Here is a 27,157-nt window from a genome sequence, read left to right on the forward strand (position 1 = left end):
AAAGTGCAAAATGGCTAAGCAGGGATTGCTAGAGGACAAATGTAAGGATGTAGAGGCGCATATCACTAGAGGTAAGATAGGTGCTGCCTACAGGAAAATTAAAGAGACCTTTGGAGAAAAGAGAACGACTTGTATGAATATCAAGAGCTCAGATGGAAACCCAGTTCTAAGCAAAGAAGGGAAAGCAGAAAGGTGGAAGGAGTATATAGAGAGTCTGTACAAGGGCGATGTTCTTTAGCACAATTTATAGAAATTGAAGAGAATGTAGATGAAGATGAGATAGAAGATATGATACTGCGTGAAGAGCTTGACAGAACACTGAAAGACCTGAGTCGAAACAAGGCCCTGAGAGTAGACAACATTCCATTAGAACTACTGACAGCCTTGGGAGAGCCAGGCCTAACAAAACTCTACCATCTGGTGAGCAAGATGTATGAGACAGGCGAAATACCCTCAGACTTCAAGAAGAATATAATAATTCCAATCCTAAAGAAAGCAGATGTTGACAGATGTGAAAATTACCGAACTATCAGTTTAATAAGCCACGGCTGCAAAATACTAACACGAATTCTTTACAGACGAATGGAAAAACTGGTAGAAGCCGACCTCGGGGAAGATCAGTTTGGATTCCGTAGAAATGTTGGAACACGTGAGGCAATACTGACTCTACGACTTATCTTAGAAAATAGATTAAGAAAAGGCAAACCTACGTTTCTAGCATTTGTAGACTTAGAGAAAGCTTTTTTCAATGTTGACTGGAATACTCTCTTTCAAATCCTGAAGATGTCAGGGGTAAAATACAGGGAGCGAAAGGCTATTTACAATTTGTACAGAAACCAGATGGCAGTTATGAGTCGAGAGACATGAAAGGGAAGCAGTGGTTGGGAAGGGAGTGAGACAGGGTTGTAGCCTATCCCCGATGTTATTCAATCTGTATATTGAGCAATCAGTAAAGGAAACAAAAGAAAAATTCGGAGTAGGTGTTAAAATCCATGGAGAAGAAATTAAAACTTTGAGTTCGCCGATGACATTGTAATTCTGTCAGAGACAGCAAAGGACCTGGAAGAGCAGCTGAATGGAATGATCAGTGTCTTGAAAGGAGGATATAAGATGAACATCAACACAAGCAAAACGAGGATAATGGAATGTAGTCGAATTAAGTCGGGTTATGCTGAGGGAATTATATTAGGAAATGAGACACTTAAAGTAGTAAATGAGTTTTGCTATTTGGGGAGCAAAATAACTGATGGTGGTCGAAGTAGAGAGGATATAAAATGTAGATTAGCAATGGCAAGGAAAGCGTTTCTGAAGAAGAGAAATTTGTTAACATCGAGCATAGATTTAAGTGTCAGGAAGTCGTTTCTGAAAGTATTTGTATGGAGTGTAGCCATGTATGGAAGTGAAACATGGACGATAAATAGTTTAGACGAGAAGATAACAGAAGCTTTCGAAATGTGGTGCTACAGAAGAATGCTGAAGATTAGATGGGTAGATCACATAACTAATGAGGAGGTATTGAATAGAATTGGAAAGAAGAGAAATTTGTGGCACAACTTGACTAGAAGAAGGGATCGATTGGTAGGGCATAAAAGGATCACCTATTTAGTATTGGAGGGCAGCGTGGAGGGTAAAAATCGTTGAGGGAAACCAAGAGATGAATATACTAAACAGATTCAGAAGGATGTAGGTTGCAGTAGGTACTGAGAGATGAAGAAGCTTGCATAGGATAGAGCAGCATGGAGAGCTGCATCAAACCAGTCTCAGGACTGAGGACCACAACAACATAGTGCATAGCCCAGACGTACAGTCTGAAAGAAATTCTTCCTCAGATTAGCGCATATGTTTGCAACTAGTAGCTCTCTCACAATAAGGAATCCTTCCTTCGCTGTGCTGGTATGCTCCTTATGTCTTCCACATTTCGTCTGCCATTCGTTATTTATCACATTAGGCAAAAAGGCTCTCAGGAGATCTGCGACCATCTACGGCACTAAATGGTAATGCAGTTTTCTTGGTAGTCAAATAATTTTTTTGTTTACCCAACTCATGGAGCATTTTGTGAGAATTCTTTCATTGGATATATGGAATCAACGGACAATATAAGATAAGAATTAAGAGGCATACGTTGCTACAACGCAGTGAAGCTGAGAAATGTACCTGTTGTCGCTTCCTACTCCATTCGGTATCACAATCCATGCCCAAACTAACATAGGGAGTTCGAAATAGTGCATAGCACATGGTACAAGGTGTCCATTTGGGCACTGATGGTATTAAAGAACGGAGTAGGAAGCGTGTAGTGTTTCAATTTTATTGACTGATACATCCTTGTATTTCAGGTAACCTGAAGTTTTTATTTTTTAAGTGTTATGTGGTATTTCGAATGTTGGACTAAAGCACTGTGTCTATTACATGTACAACACACATGTGGTCCGGTGACGATCTCCCGACATGGCCAACGTCCGGAAGACATACAAAAAGACGTTGTCATGGATTTCTGGAAGAGTAGTGTGTAAAAACGAAATGAATGTTTATTAAAATTGTAATGCTTCTGTATGAGAGCTCTAAGAGTGAACATTAAAGCTGTGTCAAGCTTATACGTTGTCGAGAACACTAGTTCTCATCGTGTGATTTATACGCTCAAGTAATTACTGCTCTGAATCTTAAAATTGATTCATGAAGTATTAGGAATTTCTTTGCTGATTTTCTTATGCAGTCGACTCTTATGAATGAAATATAAGAAATAGTGAAGCTGATTAATGTATTCTGGCTGCTATAAATAAGTACCAACTACTTATAGCATTAACAGCTAGTCAAGAAATAACCTCGAACATTAGTTAAAAGCATCATCTCTGAGAGTTATCGATATAGAAGACGACGTTTGTTTGTTTCTCAATTTCGAGGAATTTTTGACTGAACGTTTTACAAGGTGCAAAGCTGGTGTCCATTCTCTTCGTACTACGGGAAAAAGAGCTTACTACTGAATTATGCTGTATTGGAAGATTAAGAGATAAATCCTGGTAAACGTCAGAGAGGTTAGAAACACATAACACTATCGTGAATGTGGTGTTGCTACGTGGCGACCCGTTGTCAACCAGCTAACTATTTTTAATTCAAGATAACCTTATCCGCTTCCACTGAAGCAAGGAATTCGTAGTAACACCGCAAGCGACAAGATACTTTCTATTGATTCCACAGCTTCACTACGTTGTAGCAATGTATACCTCTTGACATCATCCCTTATACTGTATGTTTATACTACAGATCTCATTATGGGGTTCTCATGAAATGCTTCATAAGATGATAGACAAAAAAAATTAATGTTAATCAAGACAAACGTATAACCATTCGTTATTTTGCTGGAAGACACGTCTGCTGAATTTTGAAACACGTTTTTCTATGCCAATGTACGTTTCGAAGTCACAGTTTCGTAATCAGTGCTTTAGTTCTTATGTAAAGTCCTTCATTGTCATCGCAACACGGCAGAAATACGTATCGCCAGTTTTGTTGGTTTCATTTGTTTACGGCATCACAGCGAACTGTCTCCCCCCCTCCCCCCCCCCCCCCCCCCCGCCTTACACACACACGTTGCTTATAATATCAACAGACAAAGTTTCCGAAAATGGCACTGCGTTATGCTGATATAACAAAGTAACACATGTGGTAGAAAGTTCATAATTATTTGCCGATACGTGTTTTTGGAGTATTAGCACAGCAGTGAAGCTCCTTATGTAACAACTGAAGCCCTGATTACGAAGCTTCGACTTCGAAATACATACTGTCAAGCATGTTGAAAAGGCAGGAGCAGGTTTTGATGTTAAGTTTTCCATTCATTTCATGGCCTTGACGGTCAATACCGCGGTTCGAGCGCTTCCGCATTGTTACTTTGTGCCAGGAAGGGCTCTCTCATGCGAAGTGTCCAGATGTCTCAGAGTGAACCAAAGCGATGTTGTTCGGACACGGAGGAGATACAGAGAGACGGGAACTGTCGATGGCATGCCTCGCTCAGGCCGCCCAAGGGTTACTACTGCAGTGGATGACGGCTATCTACAGATTATGCCTCGGAGGAAACCGGACAGCAACGCCACCATGTTCAATAACGCTTCGTGCAACCATAGAACGCCGTGTTACAACTCAAGCTGTGCGAAATAGGCTGCATGATGCGCAACTTCACTCCCCTCCCGATGTTCATGGCGAGGTCCATCTTTGCAACCACGACACCATGCAGCGCGGTACAGATGGGCCCAACAACATGCCGAATGGATCGCTCAGGATTGGCATCACATTCTCTTCACGGACGAATGTCGCACATGCCTTCAACCAGACAATCGTCGGAGACGTGTTTGGACGCAACCCAGTCAGGCTGAACGCCTTAGACACACTGTCCGGCGACTGTAGCAAGGTGGAGGTTCCCTGCTGTTTTGGGGTGGCATTATGTGGGGCCGACGTACGCCGCTGGTGGTCATGGAAGGCGCCGTAACGGCTGTATTATACGTGAATGCCATCCTCCGATAGTGCAACCATATCGGCAGCATATTGGTGAGGCATTCGTCTTCATGGACGACAATTCGTGTCCCCATCGTGCACAACTTGTGAGGGTCTTCCTTCAGGATAGCGACATCTCTTGACTAGAGTAACCAGCATGTTCTCCAGACGTGAACCCTATCGGACATGCTTGGGATAGATTGAAAAGGGCTGTTTACTCACGATGTGACCCATCAACCACTCTGAGGGATCTACGCCAAATCGCCATCGGGGAGTGGACAATCTGGACAACGGTGCCTTGATGAACTTGTGGATAGTATGCCACGACGAATACAGGCATGCTACAGGGCATTAGAGGTACTGGTGTGTACAGCAATTTGGACCACCACCTCTGAAGGTCTCGCTGTATGGTGGTACAACATGCAATGTGTGGTTTTCGTGAGCAATAAAAAGGGCGGAAATGATGTTTATGTTGATCTCTATTCCAATTTTCTGTACAGATTCCGGAACTCTCGGAACCGAGGTGATGCATAACTTTTTTTGACGTGTGTACCATTTTCGTCCGACTACGACAATTGTTGCAAAAACCTAAACGTTTGCCGCTGGGAGGGTTGATTGTGGTGTTCTACGAACGCGCTCCACTCTTGACTTTGAAAAGGACGTCCTCCGTCTGCGTAGGAGAGAACCCGGCGACGACAACTCGAAACTTTGTCCATGTCATGGGCTACTGTGAAGCACACAGCTCGGACCTTATTGTCTCCGCTGCACATGAATCGTGAAGAGGGAGATTCAAGAGTGATCCGGCCGTAAAATTTATTTTACTTACATTTCTGGAAAAATGTTCCTTATTAAGAACTGTATCTACTAATTCCCCTCTGGTACCCCTATATACGCTTGTCCACAGGAGTTGCGTCTCTAGTTTACCTGTCCCGTGTTCTTCGACTTTTCAGAACAAACATTATTGTATTTCAGCTCTGTTACTGACTGAGGAAAATTGTGCAACTGCTTCCGTACGCGAAAGCGATCAAAATTATAAATGAAATTTTATTGTATTTTTAAGAACTGCATGGTATTGAAATCTCAGTTCCTGAATTTTATGTTTCATTTCGACTCCCTAGTATGATAAAAGTAATAATTAACAAAAGCTTGCACGGGGCAAGACCCCTTTGTTGCCCTGTATTTTCTCATATAATTTATTCATGCGGCGTTTTCTTCCAGTTTCATGCAGTGACTATGTGGGGAACATTTCGGTGTTTAGCAGATCCAGAACTTCTACAAATATGGACGCATGACAAACTCACAGTTCTAGTGAAAGTTACAATTCTCTGATTGGAGAACCATACCACAAGACAAAATTTGTTTCCCCAACTTTTGATGAAGTTGCAGCGTCTGATGCTTGTTTAGTTTTTAACTATTCTAGTCTTGGCAAGCTACTGACTCTATGGGGGCTAGGAATTGATCCAGGAGCTTTCACACTGACGATACTGAAGGAAATCGATAAAGGAGAATTGATGCAGCTGACATTATTGTTTCTCAGTTTAAAACTGAGGTTAACGTAAGAGGACAAGCAAAGAAACGACTGCCTTAGGATGAGGAGGAGCATGCGTACGGTTTGCACTAGTTCACTCAGATAAGATAATGCCTAAAACAAACCCTGTCAAATCTTAGATTCAGGTTTCCCCTAACTTAAATTTTGGTAACTTTATGTATCTTTTCCTACAACTACCGACATTATAGTACTTAAATTTGTCACGCCTTTAGCCAATACTCTTGTGAAACGTTCTGTGAAAAGAATTTTCATTTACTGTAAGAGGAATGCCTTTATGTAAGAGAAAAGCCCTAAAATTTGTTTTTTTTTTCACAGAAATTTGGAGAACTATAAAAATGTAGCAAAAGAAGGTGTTACTATTCTGGTTCACAGATATTTGTAGCAATGGTATGTCAAACTTTGTACAAAAATACGTTAAATTAGTTAGGAGAGATTTTTCAAAAAAGGAACATTTGTACTCGCCTTGCTGAAAAAGCTTCAATTATTTATAATTAAAAACTTACAACTACAATAAGCATGAAAAACGTATGTGTGTATCCATATAATATACCTTAACAACAGTGCGAAATTTATATACGTTGCCTTGAAAACTTTGGACTTTAAGATTTTGATCGAAGTATTGCAACTTCATATGTCCGAATCCAGTGTGGACATCTCTCATAGGTTTGGTTGTCAACTTGTTCTGAATAAACAGACGGAAAAGTCTCACTGACTGGAAGTGAAAGTCGTTAACTTCCGTCAACTACAGGTAATGTTACAGAGAGGCTTCCCATCACCTTATCGAAGTGTCAAATCGAATGACGGCTTCAGAATCATTTCTTTCATAGGCAACTCAGGTGCAACTCTAATGCTGTTGTGCCCTGTTCCTGAGTGCCGTGTGCTTCTTCTTTCTAGGACTCGTTTAATTTTTGCAGAGGGAGTACCATCAATTAACGATGTCAGTTTCAACTGTGGTACAGACACTCGTGTCAGAGAACTTCCTACTTGGCGGACAGCGAAACTCGGCTTTATCATTTCCTTTTTGCTATAGACTCTGGTTTCGTCTCACGTATTGGGCCAGTAAAGTTGGGTTAATTTTCTTACTGCTTGCGAAGTAGAGGAATATTTATTACGGCCAAAAAGAATTCTTCTGTATTTTAACTATCATTAAAGACATGCAGTCTTCCAAAAGTAACCTCATAATGACCGCTTCCTGTCTGGAATCTAGTCTCCTATTCAGATCACACTTTACATTTTAATAGCCGTCGTAATCTATGACCAGGTATATATCAGAATATAAGCATTATACACTCCTGGAAATTGAAATAAGAACACCGTGAATTCATTGTCCCAGGAAGGGGAAACTTTATTGACACATTCCTGGGGTCAGATACATCACATGATCACACTGACAGAACCACAGGCACATAGACACAGGCAACAGAGCATGCACAATGTCGGCACTAGTACAGTGTATATCCACCTTTCGCAGCAATGCAGGCTGCTATTCTCCCATGGAGACGATCGTAGAGATGCTGGATGTAGTCCTGTGGAACGGCTTGCCATGCCATTTCCACCTGGCGCCTCAGTTGGACCAGCGTTCGTGCTGGACGTGCAGACCGCGTGAGACGACGCTTCATCCAGTCCCAAACATGCTCAATGGGGGACAGATCCGGAGATCTTGCTGGCCAGGGTAGTTGACTTACACCTTCTAGAGCACGTTGGGTGGCACGGGATACATGCGGACGTGCATTGTCCTGTTGGAACAGCAAGTTCCCTTGCCGGTCTAGGAATGGTAGAACGATGGGTTCGATGACGGTTTAGATGTACCGTGCACTATTCAGTGTCCCCTCGACGATCACCAGTGGTGTACGGCCAGTGTAGGAGATCGCTCCCCACACCATGATGCCGGGTGTTGGCCCTGTGTGCCTCGGTCGTATGCAGTCCTGATTGTGGCGCTCACCTGCACGGCGCCAAACACGCATACGACCATCATTGGCACCAAGGCAGAAGCGACTCTCATTGCTGAAGACGACACGTCTCCATTCGTCCCTCCATTCACGCCTGTCGCGACACCACTGGAGGCGGGCTGCACGATGTTGGGGCGTGAGCGGAAGACGGCCTAACGGTGTGCGGGACCGTAGCCCAGCTTCATGGAGACGGTTGCGAATGGTCCTCGCCGATACCCCAGGAGCAACAGTGTCCCTAATTTGCTGGGAAGTGGCGGTGCGGTCCCCTACGGCACTGCGTAGGATCCTACGGTCTTGGCGTGCATCCGTGCGTCGCTGCGGTCCGGTCCCAGGTCGACGGGCACGTGCACCTTCCGCCGACCACTGGCGACAACATCGATGTACTGTGGAGACCTCACGCCCCACGTGTTGAGCAATTCGGCGGTACGTCCACCCGGCCTCCCGCATGCCCACTATACGCCCTCGCTCAAAGTCCGTCAACTGCACATACGGTTCACGTCCACGCTGTCGCGGCATGCTACCAGTGTTAAAGACTGCGATGGAGCTCCGTATGCCACGGCAAACTGGCTGACACTGACGGCGGCGGTGCACAAATGCTGCGCAGCTAGCGCCATTCGACGGCCAACACCGCGGTTCCTGGTGTGTCCGCTGTGCCGTGCGTGTGATCATTGCTTGTACAGCCCTCTCGCAGTGTCCGGAGCAAGTATGGTGGGTCTGACACACCGGTGTCAATGTGTTCTTTTTTCCATTTCCAGGAGTGTACTTTTCAGTTCAGTTTTAAAACTTTTGAGTCCTGTTACTAAAAATAACATGTGTAGTTTTCTTGCGTGTCCACTTGCAAGAGAGAAACATGTGTGTGACAGCAACGACATCGAACCTGTATCTACTAATTCCCCTACAGAACCCCTAAAATCCTGTAATACGGATTGTGGAACACCCTGAATTTTCCTCATACCAATCACGAACAGTTGTGGCCCGGTGACATGGCGCATTATCATCCATAAATTCCTCCGTTGTTTGAGAACATGAAGCCTATGATTGGCTGCAGATGGTCTCCATACAGCCAAACACAAAGTTTTCCAGTCAATAATCGGTTCAGTTGGACCAAAGGACCCAGCCCATTCCATGTAAACACAGCCCACACCATAGTGGGGCCACCACCAGCTTGCACAGTGCCCTGTTGACAACATGGGTCCAGTGTTCCAGGGTATCTGTACTACACTCAAATCCTACCATCAGCTTTTACCAACTGACTTATCTGACCATGTCACGGTTTTCCAGTCGTCCAGGGTCTGACCTGGAGAGGCACTGCATACCGTGTCATGCTGTTAGCAAAGACATCCACACACTGGTAGCTTGTTTCCAGAGCCCATAAATGTCAGTTTTCGCTACAATGCCCTAACAGATACCTTCGTCGTACATCCCACATAGATTTCTGCAGTTACTTCACGCAGTGTTTCTTGTCTGTTAGCATTGACAACTCTATGCAAATTTTGCTTCTCTTGGTCTTTAAGTGAAGGCCGTCAGTCACTGTGTTGTCCGTGGTGAGAGTTAATGCCTGAAATCTAGCCTTCTTTCCACACTCTTCTTTCCACACTGTGGATTTGGAATACTGAATTCCCTAACGGCTCCTGAAATGGAATGTCCCACACATCTAACTTCAACTACCATTCCACATTCAAAGTCTTTTAATTCTCACAGTGTGGCCATACTCACATCGGAAACCTTTTCACATACAACACCTGAGTATAAATGACATCTCCGCTAATGCATTGCACTTTTATAACTCTTGTATACGATACTACTGCTATCCGTATATGTGCGTGTTGCTATCCCATGACTTTTGTAAAGTCACTATGTGGGACAATTGCAATCCCAGTGCTACAATACAGGTTGGACATCAGCATCAGTATTATATTAATGTGTGGGCTGGAATTGTAGGTGACTGGCAGGGACATACATTCTCTCAGCACATGCTACAGGTGCTGTCTACAGGAGCTTTATTCACGATACACTCCATGACCTGCTAGAAGATTTGCCCGTCCAAACAAGAAGAAAGATATAGTTTATGAATGATGAAGTTTCAGCACATTTCATTCTCAGTGTGTGTGATGCAGTAGCTGGTATCTACCGCCACAAATGGGTAAGTGGAGGAGGACCAGTTTCATAGCCCACATGCTCCTACAGACTTGGGCATTTCGATTATTATCTCCGGGGACACCTTAAACAAATGGTGTGTACAGCAGAGCACCCAGTTGCAGAAACTCTTCATCGACCTGTCGTGAAGCCTACAAAACCATTTGAAACTGTCAGGGATTTTTTGAAACAGAGTGGCAGTTCATGATTCGATGTTTGCATGCCTATTGAGCAGCAAGAGAATATTTTACACATTCATTTTTAGTTGATGTATAATGAGCTCCTGTCACCTTAATTGTTAACTTCCATTAATAACTTGAAAATAAAGCATTTTCGGATACATGTTCATATGAACTTTTTGCCTTGTTTTGGTGTAAGGAAACTGTCCCCAAAGTTTGTAAAAGGATCACAGAAAAACCCTGTATATTACGATGGTCTCAACCAAATAATGGATCAGTTACGACCGCTCACAGCATCAGCTGCCACTGGGAATATGGCTACATAAAAGAAATCATGTCAGTCATTTCAGAGCTTTGAGAAAGATGAATTACTGAATAATTATGGAGATTGTAGTCTGAGAACTCCACAATACACTCTAGTGCAGGCATGTTACAATTCGAGATTTGCATGACTTATGGTGGGTAGTTCTCATAGATATTAGACAATATTCGCAAGCAAATAAAGGCTTCAAATGTATTTAATGGTCATTGATACATACCCAAAATTTGCCTGAGCCCTACCTGTGAATGCAAAGACTGGCAACGTAGTTGCTTGGGTTTGTGACAATTTCTGCACATGAGGACTAATCAGTGATCGGTAAACCTTCAAAATGGTTTGGTGGTGAGTTTGACAATAAATATTTGAAGATGGTAATGGACTATTGTGGAATACGCCGCTACTGGACATTCTCCCAGCTGAAGGAAAATATCATGAAATGTTCCAACAGCACATTAAAAACCCATATTTAGATGTATTTTATTCTTAACTAAACAAACAAATGGATGGATACTCTCCATAAATATTTAGGCCGTATAAACAGACGATACATGGGACAATAAAAATGGAACTTCGTGATATCTGTGGTAATGAGCTTCTAAGCCCGATGACAATCGTATAAAATGTTGGATTTACGCAAGCAGAATTTTATTATAGCTGATGTAGTACGTATTTCAAAATACAAGGCCACATTTCAGAACTCAACTTACTCAACTGGTCAACAGAGATATTCACAGTTTCCAAAGTGCAACAGAGAACCCCTGAAACTTACATCTTAAAGGACGACAGTGGAGGTGAAACAGAAGGTAGTTTTTAGGTGGATGAATTACGGAGGAGCAGTGAACCATACATGTTTCTCACAGAGCACATTATAAAACGATGGGGGAATAAGGTCTTGGTTAAATTGCTTGGCTTCCCTTCCTCACACAACAGCTGGGTGAATGCTGAAGACATAGTGTATAATAAGGTGTGCAAATCTTCCAAGCATGCAGTAGTATAATGTGTCTCAAAGGCTGTGAACCGTACATGATAATGGCAGTACATCTATACCAACATTTACATCTATACTCCGCAAACCACTGTGAAGCTTATGCCAGAGGGTACATCCCATTGTACCAGTTATTACGGCTTTCACCTGCCCCATTTATGTGTGGAGTGCAGGAAAAATGATTGTTTAGTCTCTCTGTGCTGTAGCTAATCTAATCTTATCCTCATGATCGCCGTGGGAGCAAAATATATGGGATTATAGTATATTACTAGAGTAATCCAAAGGGCCCGGGTTCGATTCCCGGCTGGGTCGGAGATTTTCTCCGCTCAGGGACTGGGTGTTGTGTTGTCCTAATCATCATCATTTCATCCCCATCGACGCGCAAGTCACCCAAGTGGCGTCAAATCGAAATACTTGCACCAGGCGAGCGGTCTAACCGACGGGAGGCCCTCGTCACACGCCATTTCCATTTCCACTAGAGTAATCATTTAAAGCTGGTTCTTGAAACTTTGTTAGTAGACTTTCTTAGGATAGTTTTCGTCTGTCTTCAAGAGTCTGGCAGTTCAGCTCTTTCAGCATCTCAGTGATGGTTTCCCATGGGTCAAACAAATATGTGACCATTCGTGCTGACCTTCTCTCTATACACTCAACATCCCCTGCTATTGCTATTTAGTATGAGTCCCACACACCTGAGCAATATTCTAGGATGGGTCACACAAGTGACTTGTCAGCCGTCTCCTTTGTAGACTGAGTGCATTTCCCTAGTATTCTACCAATAAACCGAAGTCAGCTGCTTGCTTTACCTGCAACAGAGTCTATGTCATTGTTCTACTTCATATGCCTGCTAAGTGTTACACCCAGGTATTTATATGAGTTGACCGAGTCTAGCTGTGACTCACAGATATTATATTCACAGGATAATACGTTTTGTGAAGTGCGCAATTTTACATTTTTGAGTATTTAAAACAAGCTTCTAATCATTGCACAAATTTGAAGTCTTATCAAAGTTGAATGAATATTTGTGCAGCTTCCTTCAAGCTGCACTTCATTTTAGATAACTGCAACAACTGTAAAAAGTCTGTTACTACAATTAATAGTATCCACGAGGTCATTAGTACACAACGTGAGCAGCTAAGGACCCAGAACACTTCCCTGGGGTACACCCAAACTTATTTGTGCATCTGTCAATGACTCTCCATCCTAGATAATGCGTTGCATCCTGCCTACCAAAAATTCTCAATCGATTCACATATTTCATCCAGTACCCCACATGGTTGTACGTTTGATAATAAGCTTAGGTGTGGTGCTGAGTCGAATGATTTATGGAAATCGAGAAATAGTGCATCTACCTGACTGCCTTGGTACATAGTTTTCAGGATCTCATGGGACAAAATGCGATTTGGGTTTCACATGATCTATATTTTCGAAATGCATACTGGTTGACATGACGGTCTTTCTGTTCAAGATACCTCATTACGCTTGAGTTCAGAATACGTTCTAAGATTCTACCACAAATTGATGTTAAGAATATTGGACGGTAGTTTTGTTTATCACTATTGTTACCCTTCTCGTAGATGGGAGTGGCCTGGACTTTTTTCCAACTACTGGGGGCGGTTTTTTGTTTAAGGAATCTGTGGTACATTATAGTTAACAGAGGCGCTAACTCAGCAATGAATTGCTTATAGAATCTAATATGGATTCCTTGGAGCCCTGAGGCATTGTCCGGTTTTAACTATTTCACCTGTTTCTGAAAGCCACTGAGACTGACATCTGTTTCACTCATCTTTCAGTAGCACAATAATTAAGTTGAATAAATATTTCTGGGTTTTACATTGTAAAGGAAAGCAGAATTAAAGATTTCTGCTTTTGCTTTGCAACTCTTAATTTCAGTTTCAGTCTCGTCCATGAGTGACTGGACAATAACTTTGATGCCATGAACATCCTTTAAAAATGAGAAGAATTTCTCGAGGTTTTGTGAAAAATTGTTGTTGTTGTTGTTGTTGTGGTCTTCAGTCCTGAGACTGGATTGATGCAGCTCTCCATGCTACTCTGTCCTGTGCAAGCTTCTTCATCTCCCAGTACCTACTGCAGCCTACATCCTTCTGAATCTGCTTAGTGTATTCATCTCTTGGTCTCCCTCTACGATTTTTACCCTCCACGCTGCCCTCCAATACTAAATTGGTGATCCCTCGATGTCTCAGAACATGTCCTACCAACCGATCTCTTCTTCTAGTCAAGTTGTGCCACAAGCTCCTCTCCTTCCCAATTCTATTCAATACCACCTCATTAGTTATGTGATTTACACATCTAATCTTCAGCATTTGTCTGTAGCATCACATTTCGAAAGCTTCTATTCTCTTCTTGTCTAAACTATTTATCGTCCTCGTTTCACTTTCATAAATGGCTACACTCCATGCAAATACTTTCATAAACGACTTCCTGACATGTAAATCTATACTCGATGTTAACAAATTTCTCATCTTCAGAAACGCTTTCCTTGCCATTGCCAGTCTACATTTTATATCCTCTCTACTTCGACCATCATCAGTTATTTTGCTCCCCAAATATCAAAACTCCTTTACTACTTTAAGTGTCTCATTTCCTAATCTAATTCCCTCAGCATCACCCGACTTAATTCGGCTACATTCCATTGTCCTCGTTTTGCTTTTGTTGATGTTCATCTTATAACCTCCTTTCAAGACACTGTCCATTCCGTTCAACTGCTCTTCCAAGTCCTTTGCTGTCTCTGACAGAATTACAATGTGATCGGCCAACCTCAAAATTTTTATTTCTTCTCCATGGATTTTAATACCTACTCCGAACTTTTCTTTTGTTTCCTTTATTTCTTGCTCAATATACAGATTGAATAACATCGGGGATAGGCTACAACCCTGTCTCACTCCCTTCCCAACCACTGCTTCCCTTTCATGCCCCTCGACTCTTATAACTGCCATCTGCTTTCTGTACAAATTGTAAATAGCCTTCGCTCCCTGTATTTTACCCCTGCCACCTTCAGAATATGAAAGAGAGTATTCCAATCAACATTGTCAAAAGCTTTCTCTAAGTCTACAAATGCTAGAAACGTAGGTTTGCCTTTCCTTAATCTTTCTTCTAAGATAATTCGTAGGGTCAGTATTGCCTCACGCGTTCCAACATTTCTGTGGAATCCAAACTGATCTTAGCCGAGGTCGGCTTCTATCAGTTTTTCCGTTCGTCTGTAAAGAATTCGTGTTAGTATTTTGCAGCTGTGACTTATTAAACTGATAGTTCTGTAATTTTCACATCTGTCAACACCTGCTTATTAAATTGATAGTTCGGTAATTTTGACATCTGTCAACACCTGCTTTCTTTAGGATTGGAATTATTATATTTTTCTTGAAGTCTGAGGGTATTTCGCCTGTCGCATACATCTTGCTCACCAGATGGTAGAGTTTTGTCAGGACTTGCTATCCCAAGGCTGTCAGTAGTTCTAATGGAATGTTGTCTACTCCGGGGGCCTTGTTTCGACTCAGGTCTTTCAGTGCTCTGTCAATCTCTTCACGCAGTATCATATCGCCCATTTCATCTTTATCTACATCCTCTTCCATTTCCATAATGTTGTCCTCAAGTACATCGCCCTTGTATAGACCCTCTATATACTCCTTCCACCTTTCTGCTTTCCCTTCTTTGCTTAGAACTGGGTTTCCATCAAATCTCTTGATATTCATGCAAGTGGTTCTCCTTTCTCCAAAGATCTCTTTAATTTTCCTGTAGGCAGTATCTATCTTACCCCTAGTGAGATAAGCCTCTACATCCTTACATTTGTCCTCTACCTATCCCTGCCATTTTCACTTCCTGTCGATATCATTTTTGAGACGTTTGGATTCCTTTCTGTCTGTTTGATTTACTGCATTTTCATATTTTCTCCTTTCATCAATTAAATTCAATATTTCTTCTGTTACCCAAGGGTTTCTACTAGCCCTCGTCTTTTTACCTACTTGATCCTCTGCTGCGTTTACTATTTCATCCCTCAGAGCTACCCATTCTTCTTCTTCTGTATTTCTTTCCCTCATTCCTGTCAATTGTTCCCTTATGCTCTTCCTGAAACTCTGTACGACCTCTGGTTCTTTCAGTTTATCCATGTCCCATCTCCTTAAATTCCCACCTTTTTGCAGTTTCTTCAGTTTTAATCTACAGTTCATAACCAATAGATTGTGGTCAGAGTCCACATCTGCCCCTGGAAATGTCTTACAATTTAAAACCTGGCACCTAAATCTCTGTCTTACCATTATATAATCTATCTGATACCTTTTAGTATCTCCAGGGTTCTTTCATTTATACAACCTTCATTCATGATTCTTAAACCAAGTGTTAGCTATGATTAAGTTATGCTCTGCGCAAAATTCTAGCAGGCGGCTTCCTCTTTCATTTCTTAGCCCCAATCCATATTCACCTACTATATTTCCTTCTCTCCCTTTCCCTACTCTTGAATTCCAGTCATCCATGACTATTAAATTTTCGTCTCCCTTCACTACCTGAATAATTTCTTTTATCTCATCATACATTTCGTCAATTTCTTCATCATCTGCAGTGCTAGTTGGCCTATAAACTTGTACTACTGTAGTAGGCGTGGGCTTCGTGTCTGTCTTGGCCACAATAATGCGTTTACTATGCTGTTTGTAGTAGCTTACCCGCATTCCTATTTTTTTATTCATTATTAAACCTACTCCTGCATTACCCCTATTTGGTTTTGTATTTATAACCCTTTATTCACCTGACCAAAAGTCTTGTTCCTCCTGCCACCGAACTTCACTAATTCCCACTATATCTAACTTTAACCTATCCATTTCCCTTCTTAAATTTTCTAACCTACCTGCCCGATTAAGAGATCTGACGTTCCACACTCCGATACATAGAACGCCAGTTTTCTTTCTCCTGATAACAACGTTCTCTTGAGTAGTTCCTGGCCGGAGATCCGAATGGGGGACTATTTTACCTCCGGAATATTTTACCCAAGAGGACGCCATCATAATTTAATAATACAGTAAAGCTGCATGCTTTCGGGAAAAATTACGGCTGTAGTTTCCCCTTGCTTTCAGCCATTCGCAGTGCCAGAACAGCAAGGCCATTTTGGTTAGTGTTACAGGGCCAGATCAGTCAATCATCCAGACTGTTGCCCCTGCAACTACTGAAAAGGCTGCTGCCCCTCTTCAGGAACCACACGTTTGTCTGGCCTCTCAACAGATACCCCTCCATTGTGGTTGCACCTACGGTACAGCTATCTGTATCGTTGAGGCACGCAAGCCTCTCCACCAACGGCAAGCTCCATGGTTCATGGGGGGGAATGTTGTCTACTCCGGGGACCTTGTTTCGACTCAGGTCTTTCAGTGCTCTGTCAAACTCTTCACGTAGTATCATATCTTCCATTTCATCTTCATCTACATCCCCTTCCATTGCCATAATATTGTCCTCAAATACATCGCCCTTGTATAGACCCTCTATATACTCCTTCCACCTTTCTGCTTTCCCTTCTTTGCTTAGAACTGGGTTTCCATCAACGTTCTTGATATTCATGCAAGTGGTTCTCCTTTCTCCAAAGGTCTCTTTAATTTTCCTGTAGGCAGTATCTATCAGTATTTATCTTATTTAACAGTATTCTGCTATGGTAGTCACTGAAGACGTCACTCATTCCTGTCTTGACTGCTGAACATGTTTCACTGAGCGACTCTCTATCTATAGCCCAGTGTATTGTTCTACATCTATTATGCACAAGTCTTTGTTTCTTTAGAAGTTTCTTTACAGTGGCTGTTTACCTTGGAGGATCTCTCCCATTACGAACTGTTCTATTGAGTTGAGAGGTGGCTTGAGTCCCCTCTCATATTTCTATCTTACTCTGAGTAATTCGATTTTCCTCTCTAATTGCATGCGGTGAAAAGTCGCTATTCCTTCACACGCGGACTTCCCACGAAGCGCCTCTCGTCACCCGGGTAGAGATGGGCAAAACTGTTCTTTTCAGAGATTGAATCAGAACTGTTCACTCCCTGAAATGAATTAGCTGTTTTTCATGACTCACCACTCATTTACAAAAGAAAATAAATGAAAGGCACATTGCCCTTTAAACTTGGTTTATTCCAGTACTATACCTGTATTTTGATCTTATTTGATCCTATTTTGAAGTAACATAGATAATGAGTAAGAATTTTGTATTGTTTATTGAAATTTCCACGATATGACAAAGTTTTTGATTATTGATTTATTTTGCACTAGCGTGGTTTTTTGGGTGATCGGAAAATGTTGTAGCTTGAGATTTACATTAACAATATATTTGGCTATAATGTATTAAAATTTCATTAACCTCATACAAATACATCGCAAGCCATATATTTTTCCTTTCGAAGACGCCTAAAATCGCAAAATCCGTACCAGAATAAGAAAAAAAAATATAAATTTGACTGTAAAACGAAAGTGCTGCATATAGCCTTACGCAGAATAAAACAAGGAAAATATTGGTGTATCACATTTTGCGATACGTTTATCGGTTCGCTCGTATTCGAGTGTCCATAATAAAAATCCTATAGTAAGAGTAGTCATCAGGAACCTAATCTAATCACTTTAAACAAATAAAAATAAAATAAAAACAATTGATGTATACATAACATAATAATGTAATATACATAGCGGTATTACTACGAAGAACAATATCCAGTGGGGACAAACTCCGATGCAGAGGCGCTGAGTCGAGCAGGTCGAGCCGCGAGCTGTATTACTGCGTGAGCTGAGACCGCAGAGACAGAGTGACACCAGAGTCGCTTTGCTCGACGCTCTGGCTAGAGTCGAGACGGTGGGGTGAGCGTTGAGCGGGCGAGTTCCGAGGGTGGGGGGAGCTCACCCGCTCCGAGACAAATCGTCCGCTCCCTTGCGAGCAGGTTTTTGCAAGTAGTTCCTATGTTATCCGCTAGGTGGCTCTCTGTCCTGTTGCTGGCATCAACTGCCCAGAGGGCAGGACGTGCGACTGAAACGATCGCCGACAGAGTGCGATGTGAAGTTAAGCTGCGCCAGACACTGCACAGTGCACACGGCAGACGACGCACAGAGACGGCCCGGCATATGTGAAACACAAAATCCAATGGGGCACTGCACAATGCAGGCAGCCAAGGTAGAAGCAGGGCAGAGGCCGGCGCTGGCTGTGTTGTGTGGCGTGCACTGTGCTCTGACCAGCAGAGGCGCTGCTGATATGCTCCGTCTCTCTCTCTCTCTCTCTCTCTGCCTGGGAAACGTTTGGAGCTACCGTTCTTTTTTTCTGAATCACTGATTGTTCACTCCTTTGAAAGATTGAACTCTATGAATTAGTTCAAGAGCGGATCCCCCATCTCTACACCCGGGTGGTCCAGTGACAGGCGTGTTCTGCTGACCTTGAAAGGGTTATGCCGACGGGTGTGAGGGAGTCGAGTGGATGCTTTCCAGACACCGACATTGTCATAAGAGCAGCGGCGACACGCCCACAGGGGCCTGACGGAGCGGCTGGGCTAGAGATTCCGTTACTTCGCAGAAACTTAGTGAAAACACTTTCTGGCGGGCTACCAGCGAGGCGTGGGAGTGACTTGTGTTCCCAGGCAGTCTTGACGGGAAAATTCCCGCGTTTTCTGTAAAATCATAACTGTGATTGGCTTGCTCAGGGAATAGCTCCGTGACGTAGCAAAATCGGCGCAGAAATTGGCGCCAAGTATCTCCACTGGTGGAATAGTACTGCGTCGGCAATAGAGGGGAATTTTCCGCCGGTTTTCGAGTTGCTGATTGGAACGTTTAACCACGACCACTGTCGTGTGTGCGGGAATGTTCTGTGTTCGACTTGTACGGGTGCTCTTGAGAGAGTCGGCTCTCGCCTTTCGGTCAGAGTAGGTTACAAGACTGAGCTCTCGCTGCTCTGGCTGTCTAATATACTTTCATTTAATTATAACTGTTTGACGAAGTTGCTGAAGTTTCGACTTCAACGTAACTTTCCGAGTACAGTTGGCAATTGAGCGTTCTGCATACAAGCGACCTATGTTGTCTGTCTTGAGCAGTTTTGGCTAAAGTTGACTGTACCGGAGTTACTGTGTGACTTCGCCTGTTAAAATCAATCACTCTACCGTCAGTGATTGTGTAGCGAGCCTTCTTCGTCTCCCTCAGAGGAGCATTTGTGTTGCTAGGAAGTCTTTACTCTGGAACAAACAGACTAGGATAATTTGTTTCGGGCTATACTCGCGACATTATCATCACCACGACGGGACGTCGAAGCAACCAGCCATCGCCTCCGGTACACCAGATCGTGTCCTGGCAGTTAAGAAGACAGCTTGGTAATGTATGTCTGCAGCACCGGCAGGTCAGGGAATTTTGCTAGGTGATAATCAGAGCTCAGCAGAGCGCGCCTGTTCGTCTTTTCCAACGCTGTTCTGTCTTGGGTGGTCATTGTCTGAGTTCTCACTACTGTAGCAGCAATTAATGTTGGGTTGGCTGGGTGTTTCTCTTAAGATTTGAGTTGAAAGGAATTGGCTCCACATACCACTTTGTCATAAATGTCACAATCTAGTTTATGGACAACTTCACCTTCACAGAATTTATTTGAGTATCCAATTTGATGTATTGTAAATGTTTCATGTATTTTGTTTATTATTTTGAGTTTAGTCATAATAAATCAAATTGTTATTTTGGCCAGAACTTTCATTCTATTAACTGATAGAGCAACCCTTTCATTTCTCAGTACGTTAATGAAACTTTCCTTTATCTAATTAATTTATATCAAATTAAATTATTGCAGGTGCCAAACTCTTTTCTGCTCCACTTGCAGGGTTGATTAAAGTCAGTTCGTGTTTTTTCTTAATCCATGTGCAACAGCAAAAGTCATTTCTCACTATGTTAATGAAACTTTCCTTTATCTAATTAATTTATATCAAATTAAATTATTGCAGGTGCCAAACTCTTTTCTGCTCCACTTGCAGGGTCGATTACAGTCAGTTCGCATTTCTTCTTAATCCATGTGCAACAGCAAAAGTCGGAGTTAGGAAAGGGGGGGGGGGCTTAGAGCATCATTTCCATATGAAGATCCTAGAAGAATTTAGTGTTAAATACACTGCTAGCCCCAGCACCTCGCAGAGTAAGTATCTATCCTGTGCATGGCCAACTATTCTTTTAAACTTGAGCCATAGTTCCTCTACATACTCCCAACATGAGCTATATGGAGCTATATGTTTTAAGTTCCACATTGCGGTTGACATTAGTGTTTCTCTTTCTAGTTTGCTGAACATATAAATCTTTATGCTTCTTTTAGTTACCCTTTGTACTTTTTTTGTATTTATTGTTGTTATAACTGCCTCATGATCACTTGTACCAGCTTCGGTGTGGACTTTCTCAAAGAGGTCAGGTCCGTTTGTTCTAAAGAAGTTACCAGTAGATTTACACGTTCCATCATATAACAACAAATCTGGAGAAATCGCTAGCACTTGGTGATAAAGGAATTAATCTGCTGGATGAGGCTTGCAAAGAGGATAATATCATATCGCTGCAAACAAAGTTTTGCAGATTGTCATACTGCAGAACGAATTTCAGCGATAAAGCCAAGTAAACACCTGGAAGAAGGGACACTGGAATAGAACAATATATTAGGCATTTTCATCTGATGAAGCATGTGCACCAAGGTTGAACTGGATACTGGGATTAACTGCCCACAAGTTAAGAGTGCTGCTCATCGACCAGTTAAGAGATAGATGAACGAATAAGGATGTTAAAAAATTGCATCCAATCACCATTGTCAGCAGATAAAAGTATACTGAAGACGAAAGGAGTAAGAAGTAGTAGTGGTAGTAGTAGTAGAAGTAGAAGAAGAAGAAGACTGGCTAAACCAACTCGTGTTTTACCATTACCTAAGATATCAGATGGAACTATCGCATTCATAATTCTTGCACTGGTGGGAATTTCAGCAACTGGATCATTAGCCAGAGGTACATCAGTCATAGTACGAACAGTGCACTGACAGCTTGATGGAGTGAAAAGACACAACAGGATGATGGAACTGTCACTGGAAAGTACTACACTGAAGACCCAAGGCAAGTGGTACACCAGCCTAATATCATGTAGGGCCCTTGCGACCACGCAGAAGTGCCGCATCACATTGCATGGACTTGACTAATGTCTCAAATAGTACTAGACGGAACTGACACCCTGCACCCTGCAGGGCTGTCCACAAATTCGTAATAGTACGACAGGGTGGAGATTTGTTCTGAACAGTACGTTGCAAGGCAACCCAGATATGCTCAATAATGTTCACGTCTGGGGCGTTTGGTGGCCAACGGAAGTGTTTAAACTCAGAAGAGTGTTCCTGGAGCCACTCTGTAGCAATTATGAGATCTGGAGTGTCGTATTGTCCTGCTGGAATTGCCGAAGTCCGGCAGAATGCACAATGTACATGAATGGATGCAGGTGATCAGATAGGATAGTTACGTACGTGTACCCTGCCAGAGTCTTATCTAGACGTATCAGGGGTCCCGTGTCACTCCAGCTGCACACATCCTACACCATAACAGAGCCTCCATCAGCTGACCTGCACGGTCCATGGGTTCTTAAGGTTGTCTCCATAACCGTACATGTCCTTCAGCTTGATACAATTTGAAACGAGACTCGTCCGACCATGTAACATGTTTCCAGTCATCAGCATTCCAATGTCGGTGTTCACGGGCCCAGGCGAGGCGTAAAGCTTTGTGTCATGCAGTCCTCATGGGTACACGAGGGGTCTTCGGCTCCGAAAGACCATATAGGTGCTGTTTCGTTGAATGGTTCGCACACTGACACTTGTTGATGGCGCAGCACTGAAATCTGCAGCAGTTTGCGGAAGGGTTGCACTTCTGTCACGTTGAATGATTCTATTCAGTCGTCGTTGGTTGTAAACAAGTACTGGTAACCATGCAAACAACTGCAAATCGATTAGTGGAGCAACACACCTTATTGTGTTTGTTTATGACTTTTCTGTAGAGCTTCTAGTTAAAACTAAAAGTGGTTATAAAGTTTGTAGTGTCTGCCTCTGACTGATGTGTGCCTAGAAGTAATAAGTGAAGATAAAGTTTGAGACATATTAAATAAGATTGATCGCGATGACTACAATAACAACAGCAATGAAGGTTATAATCTGTATGCAGATTGTATTTCGGAAATATGTTTAAGCAGTGATATATGAAGTGGAGAGGAAGACCTTCCTTAACAGGAAGAACAAGTTAACCGTTCAGAAACTTCTTTGTTACAAATATGGATGCACTTTCAGTAATAACTTCGACAATCTTGTTCATACCGACGATGTTGTATCGAAATGGAAGGAAGTCATGATGTTTTGGAGGTAACTGATGAGGATGATGGTGGGAAAAACCTGGTCGTAATTGATAACTGCGTTGATTTAGTTAACAGTGTTGGTGCAAAAACTGGACTTTGCATATGCGTACCTGAATGACTTGTTAATTTTTTCTTCCTCCCTTGAGGAACATGAACTCCATTTAAATGTTCCAACTATTAAATGCAAATGGTGTCGCACTACTGTCACTTTTCTGGGCCACAGGGCTTCTGCCGGCAGCATCCGCCCCTACCCAAACGGGTCGAGGCCATAAGTACGGTGTCTTTGCCCAAAGGTTTTCAGGGCCTCCCCCACTCCCTTGGAACCACAAATTGCTACCGCAAACACATCCTCCATGCCACCGACATGCAAGCCCCACTGACTTATGCTCTCCCAGGAAAAAACACTTCAGGGTCTCAGGCAGTCACGTAGACTCCAGATATGCGTCGCTCATTTGATAACCTAAAGTCAGCCTTACAGACGGCCGTTACGCTCGCTCACCCCATTCCTGATGCTCCCATCTCGCTTAGTACAGACACAAGTGATATAACAGTGGGGGCGGTTCTGGTGTACGGCCACTCAGATTTTTCCCCCCTCAAACTGTCTGCTTCCCAACGTAAATGGTCGACCTTCGACTGGGAACTGTTTGCTATTTACGCCACTACAAAATATTTCCAAGACGATATCAAAGGTCGCTTAGTATTTACCAACCATGAGCCATTGGTATACGCTTTCTGTAACCCAGGCAAGGACTCATCCCTGAGACGTTTTCGGCATGTGGACCTCAGATGTCAGTTTATGAACAACATAAGTGACGTCAGAGGGGTAGACAACGTCGTCGCCGATTTTCTATCTCGTGTGTTGGTTTTATCTTCACAACTGGACCTCAGTGAACTCCCTAAATTGCAAACAGAGGATACTGAACTCCCCGCATTGCACTCCGATGTTAAAACACGACTCAAAATAGAGTTACAGGCACTTCCTGGGTTTTCATCACCCATCTGGTGCGACATTTCAACAGGACACATACGTCCAGTGATTCCTGCAACTCTCTGCTGGGACATATAGTATCCACGACTTGGCACTCCCTGGCATACGCACCACTTCATGTCTGGTATGTGAACGTTTCGTTTGGCCTGGGGTGATTAAACAATGTCGCAGTTGGGCACGAGCGTGTGTGGCTTGCCAGCGGGCAAAAGCAGGACACCATGCACAGCCCCCCATGGGTACGTTCGATGTGGCAAAAAGAGGGTTCCAATACATACACATCAATATCGTCGGACCCTTACCCCCCTTGAGCCCCTTCTGTTACATAATGTCCGCCATTGACAGGTTTACCTGCTGGGTAGAGGTAATTCCTCTCACTGCTATCACAGCCGACACAGTGACACAAGCCCTTTTATTAATGTGGATCTCATGCGAGGTGGCGCAGTGGTTAGACAATGGACTCGCATTCGGGAGGACGACGGTTCAATCCCACGTCCGGCCATCCTGATTTAGGTTTTCCGTGATTTCCCTAAATCGCTCCAGGCAAATGCCGGGATGGTTCCTTTCAAAGGGCACGGCCGACTTCCTTCCCTAATCCGATGAGACCGATGACCTCGCTGTCTGGTCTCCTTCCCCAAACCAACCAACCAACCAACCAACCAACCTCATGCTTTGGCTGCCCAATTTTTTTCACCACTGACCAGGGCCGCCAGTTTGAGTCCACCCTCTTCCAACAGCTTTGTGAACTGTCTGGGGTGAAACGATTTAGGATTACAGCATACCACCCCCAGAGCAATGGTTTTGTCAAACACTGGCACCAAATGCTTAAAGCTTCCCTGATGTGCCATAGAGGTGAGTGGGCTGATGCCTTACCATGGTTAATGTTAGGCATTTGGGCCACGTACAAAGAGGAGCTTGCCACATCCCTGGCAGAAGTATTATTTGGAGAACCCCTCACACTCCCAGCAGAGCTAGTCAAGCCTTCACTTCCTCCAGATCAAATCAGCGACTCGACATTCGTCGGGCATGTTAAGAAGCTAATCACTAACATTTGCGTGCCGCCTCTGCGACTACAATCGTTCCCTTCAGTATTTCTGCATAAGGACTTGGCGTCGTGCACTGATGTCATGGTGCATGATGACACCATCCAACTGGGACTCAGACCTACATATTCGGGCCTGCACAGAGTCATATCATTGCGTACCAACACGTTTGAAGTGTTTATTAATGGCACACATCAAACGGTATATATCTGCCACCTCAAACCGGCGTGGTCTCTGCCGATACCCCACCCAGTCAGCCCCACCCCCTGCTACACGTACATCACACAAGCCATCTACCGATGGTCTGCGGATGAGTGACACTCATTCCCGCATGTGCGACATTACCCACTCAGTCTTGTGACACTGCTACAGGTGCGTGTGACATTCCCCTACAGAGTGATGCATGTGACAACTACCACCCCTCCTACAGGCAGCCCCCATCCTCTGCCCTGTTAGGACTAAGCGATGTATCAGGCGCCAGCGTCGGAATGTGTGATGTCGCTGACGACGACTCGTGTGGAGATTCTGTCAACGCGTATATGGAAGTAGTAGTGAACGCCAACACAGATTTTATTTGCAGCTCTAAAGTGTTTTTTGTTATGCAGCCAGATAATGTGTGTGTCTTCTACGAACGAGCCAGCTCCCCCAATGCAACTTAACCCACATTCATCTTCTCCAGTCTGCCCCTTACCTGTTGATACTGACCCTCAAATGTAAAAGTCCTACGTACTGCAACAGACATTCAGGTCCACTACCCCAGCTCCTCACAACCCACTGTCCCCTCCCTCTGAATCCCTCGACTGCTGTACGAGGATTCACCAGGTAGGGCAGAACCATCCACCGCCCCCCCCCCCCCCCCCCCTTGCTGGCTCAAAGACTTCAGTTACTAATGTAATGTAATATAAGGTATGATTTTGGTTTAAACACCCTCTCCCTCCCCACTAGCTGTTTCCTTTACATGTAATCCCCAATATTTATGTTTTGTGCTCCACACTCTGGGCGGGGAGGGGGGGGGGCGTGGCTGATGTGGCGACTATTGACCAAGTCGCATGTAATATCTTTGTTTTGGTAAGCTCTTTGTGACCAGTTTTGTGGCCGCGCGAAACAGTACACAAGTGCACCGAGAATCAAGAATGTATATACACTCCTGGAAATGGAAAAAAGAACACATTGACACCGGTGTGTCAGACCCACCATACTTGCTACGGACACTGCGAGAGGGCTGTACAAGCAATGATCACACGCACGGCACAGCGGACACACCAGGAACCGCGGTGTTGGCCGTCGAATGGCGCTAGCTGCGCAGCATTTGTGCACCGCCGCCGTCAGTGTCAGCCAGTTTGCCGTGGCATACGGAGCTCCATCGCAGTCTTTAACACTGGTAGCATGCCGCGACAGCGTGGACGTGAACCGTATGTGCAGTTGACGGACTTTGAGCGAGGGCGTATAGTGGGCATGCGGGAGGCCGGGTAGACGTACCGCCGAATTGCTCAACACGTGGGGCGTGAGGTCTCCACAGTACATCGATGTTGTCGCCAGTGGTCGGCGGAAGGTGCACGTGCCCGTCGACCTGGGACCGGACCGCAGCGACGCACGGATGCACGCCAAGACCGAAGGATCCTACGCAGTGCCGTAGGGGACCGCACCGCCACTTCCAAGCAAATTAGGGACACTGTTGCTCCTGGGGTATCGGCGAGGACCATTCGCAACCGTCTCCATGAAGCTGGGCTACGGTCCCGCACACCGTTAGGCCGTCTTCCGCTCACGCCCCAACATCGTGCAGCCCGCCTCCAGTGGTGTCGCGACAGGCGTGAATGGAGGGACGAATGGAGACGTGTCGTCTTCAGCGATGAGAGTCGCTTCTGCCTTGGTGCCAATGATGGTCGTATGCGTGTTTGGCGCCGTGCAGGTGAGCGCCACAATCAGGACTGCATACGACCGAGGCACACAGGGCCAACACCCGGCATCATGGTGTGGGGAGCGATCTCCTACACTGGCCGTACACCACTGGTGATCGTCGAGGGGACACTGAATAGTGCACGGTACATCCAAACCGTCATCGAACCCATCGTTCTACCATTACTAGACCGGCAAGGGAACTTGCTGTTCCAACAGGACAATGCACGTCCGCATGTATCCCGTGCCACCCAACGTGCTCTAGAAGGTGTAAGTCAACTACCCTGGCCAGCAAGATCTCCG

This window comes from Schistocerca nitens, chromosome 6 (assembly GCF_023898315.1).
Source record: "Schistocerca nitens isolate TAMUIC-IGC-003100 chromosome 6, iqSchNite1.1, whole genome shotgun sequence".
Classification (NCBI taxonomy): domain Eukaryota; kingdom Metazoa; phylum Arthropoda; class Insecta; order Orthoptera; family Acrididae; genus Schistocerca; species Schistocerca nitens.